Source organism: Triticum aestivum, chromosome 7B, assembly GCF_018294505.1.
Source record: "Triticum aestivum cultivar Chinese Spring chromosome 7B, IWGSC CS RefSeq v2.1, whole genome shotgun sequence".
NCBI lineage: Eukaryota > Viridiplantae > Streptophyta > Magnoliopsida > Poales > Poaceae > Triticum > Triticum aestivum.
Window position 1 is genome coordinate 344,657,537 of NC_057813.1, and position 11,540 is coordinate 344,669,076.

The window sequence follows — 11,540 nt, forward strand, 5'->3', positions numbered from 1 at the left end:
TCGTCGGCTTCGACCACCATGCCACGAGTGCTGGGGTGTTCGGGATAAACCTGAGCGCTCTTGTTCCCATTCTTGGGTCCATCTAGGGAGGTGCTCAGCACAACGAACCAGGCCGTCGGACTTATAATGCTTTATCACTCTCACTTAGCCATAGAATTCTATAATTTTAAATTTCGGTGAAGCCCCTAGTATTCGGAAGACCGAGTTCGGGGCGCTATCCACGCCTAGGCCGGATAAGTCCGGTTCCTCGCTCTAAGCGGCATAAGTCTTTAAGGACTCGAAAAACCTCGCGAACAGCGACCGGTCTCTCTCACTATCATGAGGTCAGTTTTAGCTTTCTCTACTGAGGTGCTAACCCAGCTCAGCTGGGGCACAATCGTAGTAGTTCTCCCAGCGCTACCTTAGCCAACATTGCGGAACGTAAGGTACCAAAACATGGGAGACGGGCAAACCCAACTATTGACCAAAGACATGATTCGGAGCCGATGCATATAGTGCTATAAGTTCGGGGTGCCGCACTCAGGAGAGTGTTCGGTCTTCTCACACCATGTTATGGGGTGCTTAAGCCCCTGGTGTATTGGCCGTACCAAAGTGTACGGTTGCAGAATGTCATGACTGAACATATTTGTATATATAAAAATATAAATAGATAAGAGCTGTATTGTTTATTAAAAAAGGGCCGCTGCGAAAGCAGAACGATACAAGAAGTGCGGTAAGCAAGAGATGGGAGTATTTGACATGTCCCCTCCAGGGGCAAGCTGCAGGATTGTAAGTAAACAGGTATTTAAACTCGTTATAGAGACCACCTAGACTTTTGACGTGGCTTGCCTCTCTCCCTGGCTGTTGCATCGTGGGTTCGGCGAGTGTATTACCGGACAGGCCTTCCGAATAGTTGGGTCCTGAAAGTGTGTAAAAAGGAAAACGGCGAAATAGGACCCCTTAGTGCGGTTGAGCCCACATTCTGGGCGTGCCGTTGTTTGTGCCTCTCCCCTTATGCCATGGTATCTCTAAGGCGTAATTATGTACGCGTGGTACCAGTATCGCCATTGGCGGGGCTGGGGTTGGGGCCGCACTGCTATGCTTGCTCGGAACAGTGCCAGCCAGGATTTGTTGTAGGTTACTTCGGGCTCGCTTGACGTTGTCCGGACGTTTGACGCCTGGATTGGAGAATTGCCTTGAGAGGCTACTCTGTACTTCCGCCGCCAGGGCCGCTGTGTGCTCCTCCATTCAGAGAGAGCATTCGGTGTTTCCATTTACCGTGATGACTCCGTGAGGTCCTGGCATCTTGAGCATGAGATATGCGTAGTGTGGCACCGCATTGAATTTTGCAAATGCGGTTCGTCCGAGCAGGGCGTGATAGCCACTGCGGAATGGGACTATGTCGAAGATTAACTCTTCGCTTCGGAAATTATCCGGCGATCCGAAGACCACTTCGAGTGTAGCTAAGCCTGTACAGCTGGCTTCTACACCTGGTATGACGCCTTTAAAGGTTGTCTTTGTAGGTTTAATCCTTGAGGGATGTATACCCATTTTTCGCACTGTATCCTGATAAAGCAGGTTCAGGCTGCTGCCGCCGTCCATCAGGACTCTGGTGAGGTGAAATCCGTCAATGATTGGGTCTAGGACCAATGCGGCGAATCCACCGTGACAGATGCTAGTGGGGTGGTCCCTTTGATCAAAGGTGATCGGGCAGGAGGACCATGGGTTGAACTTTGGGGCGACTGGGTCCAACGCATAGACGTCCTTGAGAGCACGCTTCTGCTCCCTTTTGGGGATGTGGGTTGCGTATATCATGTTCACCATCCAAACTTGTGGGGAGAATCCCTTCTGTCCTCTATTGTGCGGCGGCCGGGGATCCTCCTCGTCATCACTACGCAGCCCCTTGTCTCTGGTTTCGGCACTTAACTTTCCTGCCTGCTTGAACACCCAACAATCCCTGTTGGTGTGGTTGGCTGGTTGTTCGAGGGTGCCGTGTATCTGGCATGAGCGGTCGAGTATCCGATCTAAGTTGGATGGGCCCGGGGGGTTTCTTTTGAATGGCTTATTCCGCTGACCGGGTTTAGAGCCCCTGAATCCGGCGTTGACTGTCGTATCCTTAGTATTGTCGCCGTTAATGCGGCGCTTGTGCTTGTTGCGACGTGACCTGCCATTGTTGTCCTTGGTATCCGAATTGTCAAGGCTCTTGGTTATGTTATTGCTGCGAGCTATCCAGCCGTCTTCTCCCGCACAAAAGCGGGTCATGAGTGTCGTGAGGGCTGCCATAGATTTCGGCTTTTCCTGTCCTAGGTGCCGGGCAAGCCATTCGTCTCGGATGTTGTGCCTGAAGGCAGCAAGGGCCTCAGCATCCGGACAGTCGACTATTTGATTTTTCTTAGTTAGGAACCGTGTCCAGAATTGCCTGGCCGATTCCTCTGGCTGCTGGATTATGTGGCTTAGGTCATCGGCGTCTGGTGGTCGCACATAAGTGCCCTGGAAGTTGTCAAGGAATGCGGATTCCAGGTCCTCCCAGCAACTAATTGACTCTGCTGGCAGGCTGTTAAGCCAATGTCGAGCTGGTCCTTTAAGCTTGAGCGGGAGGTATTTGATGGCATGTAGATCATCACCACGGGCCTTGTGGATATGAAGGAGATAATCCTCGATCCATACCGCAAGATCTGTTGTGCCATCGTATGATTCGATGTTCACGGGTTTAAAGCCCTCGGGGATTTGATGATCCATTACTTCGTCTGTGAAGCATAGTGGGTGTGCGGTGCCCCTGTATTGGGCTATATCACGATGCAGCTCAGATGAGCTTGGTCTGCTGTATTCGGCCTGGCCGTACTTATCATGTCCGGCGTGACGGCTAGCGTCACGTGAAGCGGGGCGCCCATGCAATCCGTAGATCGATCTTGCTTGCCTTGCCTTATTCTCCAATATGTCTTGCAGGTCTGTTGCATCTCCCCGTACTCTGGTATGTTTTGAGCGGTGCCGGGGTGCAGCTTGGGTCGAGGGCCTGAAGGCCTCTCTGTCGCAGCCACGGGGTGGCCGATCGGGCGCATCGTACGCTGGTGATGTAGGTTTAGTTGCTTCCTCCTCAAGTTGGGGTAGCAGCCCGCACTTTGGGTAGCTCTTGGAGGGGCGCTCGAGTTTATACTCTTCGGCCGCCAAGACTTCGGTCCATCTGTCGGCTAGCAAGTCTTGGTCAGCTCTAAGCTGCTGCTGTTTTTTCTTGAGGCTGCTTGCCATGGCCATAAGCCTGCGTTTGAAACGCTCTTGTTCGATGGGATCCTCTGGCACGACAAATTCGTCGTCGTCGAGACTTGCCTCGTCTTCGAAGGGAGGCATATAGTTGTCGTCCTCAACCTCTCTGTCGGCCGTCCTCTCATGAGGGCTAGCTCCTTCGTCCTCCTGCACAGAATCCTACTGGAGGGGGTTATCTTCGGCACTCTCCAGCGTGTTGTTATCTCCGGTGCCGGAATCGCCGTTTTTTGCTTTGGCGGGACTTAGAGCAGAGCCGCTGACGTCGGTGCTTGGGTTGCTTCTTGGAGGGGTCATCTTCCGTTTTCTCCTCGCCATCCCCTGCTTTGGGGGTGTCCACCATGTATATGTCATATGACGAGGTGGCTTTCCAGTTCCCTATAGGTGCTGGTTCTTGGTCGTCTCCTTCATCGGCGTCCATACCGTCTGATGTCTTCGGAGTCAAAGTCGAGCATGTCGGTTAAATCGTCGACAGTGGCTATGAAGTGGGTGGTGGTTGGGGCTCGAATTTCTTCATCGTCCGTATCCCAACCATGATGACCGTAATCTGGCCAGGGCTCTCCTGACAAAGAGAGAGACTTTAGTGAATTCAGGATGTCGCCAAAAGGCGAGTGCTGAAAGACGTCCGCGGTGGTGAACTCCATGATCGGAGCCCAATCGGGTTCAATCGGAAGGGGTGCGGAGGATTCGGAGTCCGGAACGGAGTCCGGCACCTTGGAATCACGGGCCTTGCAAAGGACTAGACTGGTATTCGGCTATACCGCCGTAGAGATTGCGGCTCCTGGGGCAGCGTCCAACCGTCCGTCCCTGGTTGGCGCAATCGGCTCCGGGCTAAAGGTCAGAGCAGACATCTGAGCGGCGCTCTGGGCGCTGTCCGGCGGCAGAGCTAGATCGTGCCCATCGAGACAGTGCGGCGCGCTCGGCTGGCTCGAATCCGTCGAAGATCAAGTCCCCGCGGATGTTGGCCGTGTAGTTTAAGCTTCCAAACCTGACCTGATGGCCAGGGGCGTAGCTTTTGATCTGCTCCAGATGGCCAAGCGAGTTGACCCGCAGTGCAAAGCCGCCGAATACGAAGATCTGTCCGGGGAGAAAGCTCTCACCCTGGACCGCGTCGTGGTTGATGATCAAAGAAGCCATCAGGCCTAAGGGCGACGACACAGAGGAACTCTCAATGAAAGCACCAATGTCGGTGTCAAAACTGGCGGATCTCGGGTAGGGGGTCCCGAACTGTGCATCTAGGCGGATGGTAATAGGAGACAAGGGACACGATGTTTTTACCCAGGTTCGGGCCCTCTCGATGGAGGTAAAACCCTACTCCTGCTTGATTAATATTGATGATATGGGTAGTACAAGAGTGTATCTACCACGAGATCAGAGAGGCTAAACCCTAGAAGCTAGCCTATGGTATGATTGTTGTTCGTCCTACGGACTAAAACTCTCCGGTTTATATAGACACCGGAGGGGGCTTGGGTTACACAGAGTCGGTTACAATAGGAGGAGATCTTCATATCGTATTGCCAAGCTTGCCTTCCACGCCGAGGAAAGTCCCATCCGGACACGGGACGGAGTCTTCAATCTTGTATCTTCATAGTCCGGGAGTCCGGCCAAAGGTCATAGTCCGGCCATACGGACACCCCCTAATCCAGGACTCCCTCAGGGGGAGTCCTACTCCCGGTGGGAGTAGGACTCCTCCCGGCGCGCCTCTCCCCTTGGCCGGACGCACCCCCCTTGCTCCTTTATATACGGGGGCAGGGGGGCACATCATGGACACAACAATTGATCGTTTGATCTTTTAGCCGTGTGCGGTGCCCCCCTCCACCATAGTCCACCTCGATAATACTGTAGCGATGCTTAGGCGAAGCCGTGCATCGGTAGAACTCATCATCGTCACCACACCGTCATGCTGACGAAACTCTCCCTCAACACTCGGCTGGATCGGAGTTCGGGGGACATCATCGGGCTGAACGTGTGCTGAACTCGAAGGTGCCATACGTTCGGTACTTGATCGGTCGGTTCATGAAGACATATGACTACATCAACTGCGTTGTGCTAACGCTTCCGCTTACGGTCTACGAGGGTACGTAGACTACACTCTCCCCTCCCGTTGCTATGCATCACCATGATCTGGCGTGTGCGTAGGAATTTTTTTGAAATTACTACGTTCCCCAACACGCTGGGTCCACCTTTGCAAGGGCAGTCCAGATTAGTTTTGAACCTCAGCTGCACAGAAACATTGAAGCTTATATGGATGATATCATGGTCAAAACCAAGGATAGAGCAACCCTTATTCAGGATTTGGAAGAGACATTTGCAAACCTATGTAAGCTCAACTTGAAGCTATACCTAGAGAAATGTGTATTTGGTGTTCCCTTCGGCAAGCTACTTGGATACATTGTGTCCCACAGGGGGATCGAAGCTAACCCGGACAAGATCAAGGCCATTGAGCAGATCCAAGCACCAAAGACAGTTAAGGATGTGAGGCGCCTGACAGGGTGTTTTGCTGCGCTAAACAGGTTCATCTCCAAGTCTACCGAGCGTGCCTTGCCATTCTTCAAGATTCTGAAGAAGGCATGTCCTATGAAGTTGACTCCTGAAGCAGATGCAACCTTGCATGAGCTAAAGGCCTACCTGTGTTCTGTGCCTACCCTGGTTGCGCCCAAACCCCAGGAGCCATTGTTGTTATACTTGGCGGCAACCAACCAAGTGGTCAATGCAGCCTTGGTGGCGCAGCAAGAAGTGAATTAGGAAGGGAGTGAGCAGAGGCTGGCAAAGTCAAATAAGGATCAGGACAGGAGTGGGCACGGCAACAAGGACAACCCCAAGGACGTGGCAAGGAAGAAAATGGTGCATCGCCCAGTGTACTTCGTCAGATCCTTGTTACAGGGGGCTAGATCAAGGTACTCTGGCATGCAAAAGTTGATTTTTGGTCTTATCATGGCCTCAAGGAAACTGCGCTACTGCTTCCAAGCCCAGGAGATCATGGTTGTTACTCGTTTCTTGTTGCAACGGATACTCCAAAACCTAGAGGCCACCGACAGGATAGTGGAATGGGCTTTGGAGCTATCCAGCTTTGTTTTGAAGTTTGAGAGTACATCAACTCTCCAGAGCAGGGCATTGGCAAAGTTTATTGCGGAATGGACGCTAACCCCCGATGAGGAAGTGACAGAGACAGTTATCCCCGTCAAGGAATCACCCCAAGAATGGATTATGTATTTTGATGATGCTTTTTCCCTGCAAGGTGCAGGGGCTAGCGTGCTTCTTGTCGCCACCTCCGGGGAGCACTTGAGGTATGTCGTCCAAATGCATTTTTCCAGGGAAGAAGCAACCAACAATACATTAGAGTATGAAGGGCTCCTTGTCGTTCTCAAGATTGCAGCAGAATTGGGAATTAAGAAGCTGATCATTCGAAGAGATTCACAGCTGGTGGTGAGACAAGTCAACAAGTATTATCAAAGTCCATTGATGGAGGCATATGTCCAGGAAGTGAGAAGATCAGAGGAGCACTTTGATGGATTGCAATCAGAGCACGTACCCCGTGCGGAAAACAGCATAGATGATCATTTCTCAAAGTGTGCTGCGCAGAAGCTTCCTATGGAATCAGGAACATTTGTTCTCCATCTTACTCAACCCTCCGTATCCCCAGCAACAATGGCCCGGAAGAGGAGAAAGTTGGACACTAGAAAGCCTCTCCCGGTAGAGCCGTTCGCTCCTGGCAGAGACCCTGCCTGAAACAACTCCTTGCAGCTTGCTGGACCACCACATCCAGCCGGGCCCATGGACCCCATGTACGAGGCTGGTGCTCCCGCGACAAGGAGGTGCCGCTAGTCCTTGTTTCCGAGCCACATGCTCCAACTTGGGCAAGGCACATTGTCCGCTTCCTCCAAACCGGAGAGCTTCCCGGCGACCAAGACGAAGCTGAAAAAGTAGCCCGGAGGGCCAGTATGTATAGGTTTGTCGATGACACTCTATGTAGAAGGAGGCCCAACGGTTTGAAATTGAAGTGTGTCTGCCGGGAAGAAGGAAACAAACTGCTGGCTGAGATACACAAAGGAATGTGCGGATCCCACATTGGCTCAAGGGCGTTAGTTGGGAAAGCATCCCGGCAAGGATTCTATTGGCCCACAGCCCTCCAAGATGCGGTCGAGCTAGTCATTAAGTGTGAAGCCTGCCAGTTCCATTCCAAGAAAACCCACTTGCCTGCCCAAGCGCTTAAGACAATCCCTCTATCATGGCCATTTTCCGTCGGGGGGCTCGATATCCTAGGCCCCTTCGCTCGAGCAATCGGGGTCTTTGAATTCTTGTTCATCGCCATTGACAAGTTTACAAAGTGGCCGGAAGTGACTGCCATAAGAAAGGTGACTGCTCAGTCAGCTATGAAGTTCTTGAAAGACCCGGTGTGTTGTTTTGGAGTTCCGGCAACGATCGTCACCGACAACGGCACCCAATTCACGAGCCACACCTTCATGCAATATGTTCATGCCCTTAGATGTAAGATCGCATTCGCCTCTGTGGCACACCCCGGAGCAATGGAAAAGCTGAGAGGGCGAACACTGAAGTGCTACATGGACTCAAGACAAAAACCTTTGATACGCTGCAGAAGCACGATAGGCGGTGGATCGAGGAGCTGCCGGTGGTTCTCTGGTCCCTTAGAACGACACCAAACCGAGCCACCAGGCAGACTCGCTTCTCCAAGGTCTACGGGGTAGAAGCAGTTATCCCCATGGAACTCATTTATGGGTCGCCTCGAGAACTTTCTTGCGTTGAAGTCGTGCAAGATCAGCACCAGTGTGACGATGCTGTGCTACTCAAGGCGAACCGTCTCCGGGCTTCTACGCATGCTGCACACTATTAGCAAGCCCTGTGTAGCTATCATAGCCGCAGGGTTCATGCCTGGTGTTTTGAGGAAGGTGACCTTGTCCTTAGGCGCGTTCATTCCGCCAAGGGTATACACAATTTTTCGACGAAGTGGGTAGGCCCTTACCGGGTAGTACGAGTCACCAGACCCAGCGCAGTCCATTTGGAGACCTAAGATGGCACTCTGTTGCAAAGCTCATGGAATATTGAGAATCTCCGCAAGTTCTACCCGTAAGGCGCGAGGCTGTCGGGCAGGCCCGACAGCCACCCATTTATGACCTTGCCTCAGCTGCATGTAAACCCTTGTACAAAGCTGGGGCGATGACCCCGTGCAAGAGAAAATAAAGAAGCACTGTAGGCCCCCCCCCCAACCTAGATTGCATGCATGCATGAGCATTCCAGATCTCTGCATAAGCATTTCATGAGCATCTGCATATGCATATAGATAGGATCGCATCCTGCATTCATTCTCATCTACATGGAGTTGCAGGTTCTTGCCATGAACGTGGCTTTGACAAGGAGTTGGGAATATTGCCCAGCACTGCGATCTCAGGCAAGCCAAACAGATAAGATACACAAAGAGAAGAAGAGAGGCAGGAGCAGCACCCAAGCAGGAGCCCACCCCGATCTCGTCGAGGCCTGCCGGACGCAAGGCCTAACAAGATCAGGAGTGGCGAGGCTGCGAAGGAGGAGGCGATCGGAGCTGCTCGGCGGTGCCTCTGGTCACCACCGCCAGGGCCCGCCTGAAGCCCCAGCTCGAGAGACAGTGGAGTCATCTACCAAAGCTCAGCTAGAAGACTGCTAGAGAAGGCGAAGGTACCAAGAGAACAACCCCCTCCCCGGCAACCAGGAGGTCGGTGATGACGGTGCCAAGGAAGAAGGGAGGAACGAGAAGACGAGGTGGGAGGATGCCAGGACTAGGTGAATGTGTCTGTCACACCCTAGCTAGTCATGCATTAGAGTGTTGCATCATGTTTACTTTTTCATCAGAAACTTGAAATGGGGATGACAGAACCCCCAGTCCCCTCTGATAACCAACTAGGGTTTACTAAAATAATTTTCAATGAACCTGAAATGCCCTTCTAAAATGCCCATCATTTTTGCCTTGGTTCAGAACCTCTGCCAAAAATGGTGCACACTTTTCTAGGCCATCCTAGGGTTCTTGAGTTAAATCATAACTATTTGAATTTGGGCATTTAAAATAATATAAAATATTTAAATGCTCAAATATCTCCAAACTAAAATGTTTCATGCTGGAAATAATCCAACCATGAGCCAGGAGTAGTTTGGTGATTTTTAGAATTGCCTAGGTATTTTATTTAATTCAACAAAGTTGCAGATTTATTAAATAAAACAGAAAACAGAAGAAAAAGGAAAAAGCTTACCTGGCGCCACCGCAGGCCACTAGCCAGCCCAGCCGGCCCAGCACTGTGCTGGCCCGTGCCAGCCAGCTGCTTCCCCTCGCCAGAGCAGGCAGGGAGGTGAGCATGGCGCGCCCGAGCTCGCCACGCACCACCCAGCCTCTCTGCATCGCCCTGGTCGCCGTTGCGCCGCGTGGATCGTCTTCTGGTCGTCGCCCCGACCTCGCCGACACCCCATTCACTCTCCCCCGGCTCTCCCTCGCTCTCTCCCTCTCACGGCCGAAGCTCACCGTCGCCGCCGTTCGCCTTAGCCACCGTCTCCGACCACCCCTCGCTCCCCCGACCAGCTCAGGAGCTCCGCCTCGACTCCCTCTTCCTCCCCATCGCTCCACGAGTCCCCGGAAGCCCTGCATCGCCGCCACGTCGCCGTTCCCCTCTTCGGACTCCGACCACCGTCGCCGACGAATTCGCCGTCTCCAGCGCGTCCCCGAGCCCGCTTCGACGCCCACTGCAACCGCGGTGAGCTACGGCACCGTTTCCCCCTTCTTCCCGGCTCTCTCCCGACCCCTAGGCCCTAGCCCCACCGCGGCCGAAAGCTTCACGCCGCCGGCGATGTCGCCGTCGTGGCCACGGTCGCCGTAGCGCCCAACCGAGCTCACCATCGTGCTCCACATCTCACTAGGAGCACGTAGCACGCTCCAACACCCCCCCTAACGTCCTGCAACACCGTTCCCATGCACGACCGAACCCCGGCAGCCGCAACCGAGCTCGCCGCCGTCGACTCCGGCCACCCCGACCCCAACTGACTCCGCCAAGAGCCGCGGGTCGTCCTCAGCTTCACTCCGGTGGTCGCCACGTTCCATTTGGTGGCCGAAACGACCAAAAGCACTATCGCCGCCGCACTGTTGGTCGCCGCCGGCCAGAACTCCGGCGAGCTGACGTGGCCTAGTTGATTAACCACTAATCCACCCCCTACAGACGCTGACAGTGGGCCCCAGGGGTTAGTCAAAGCTAACCAGCCCGGGGTCAACGCGGGATTAGCCCCTGTGACACTGACGTGTGGACCCCACACGTCAGGTTTGACCCGAGCCAGCCCTGTTGACCTGCTGATGTCACTATGATGTCAGGCTGACGCAGTAATTGAATTTCTGGATTTAAATTAAATCAGGAAATTCCAGAATATTAATTAAACTTCAAAAATTCATAACTTTTATTCTGTAACTCCAAATTGGACAAATAATATATGAAAAATGATCAGAAAAATCCAATCTATCCATCTGTACCATTTTCATGCATGATCAAACAAGTTAAGTTGATGTTTCAATCAGAACAAGAAAGGCACCTTAAAAGGCCATATTTGAATTTGAAATTTGAATCTTTGATTCAAATTTGTTCAAACCCTTCTGGTTTTAGTTGCATTAGCCCAACACACTCATATTGCCATGTTTCATGCATGCATCATATTGTTGCATATTGTTTGGTGATGTTTGTGTATCGATGTCCTTTGCGACAGGATCTGTCCCCGAGGAGTACCGTGATTACCCTAACGAGGAATCGTATCCGTGCAACGAACCATCAGGCAAGCAACCAACCATTTGATCATATCGATACAATCCCATGTTCTCGCTCCTGCTCTCTTTTACTGCATTAAGACAACGCGATTCAAACTGCTGTGTGCTACGGTAGTTGAACCCATTTCCTCTGCATGACCTGTCATTGCCACAGTAACTAGATGAAACCCACTAGCATGTGTAGGAGTTGATTGAGCCATATGTATGTGTTGTTCCTACCTTGCTATGCCTGCTATGCTTAGAGTCGTGTCAGGTCTGGTTCATCTGGGTGATGGGCTAGAGTGAAATGATTATGTCGGTAACGAGAGTGGTGTGGTGAACACGATTTAGTAAAGGTATCGATGAGAGGCCATGTAGGAGTACATGGTGGGTTGTTTCATTGAAGCCGACCTTAAGCACTGAGATCTGTATGTGTGATTTAAGATACAGCTACTACCATGCATTGGGCCCTGAAATATGACCCCGCTCGACTTCTTAATCACCCTAGCTCTCTGTCCAGGAGTTGCAAGTAGTTTCT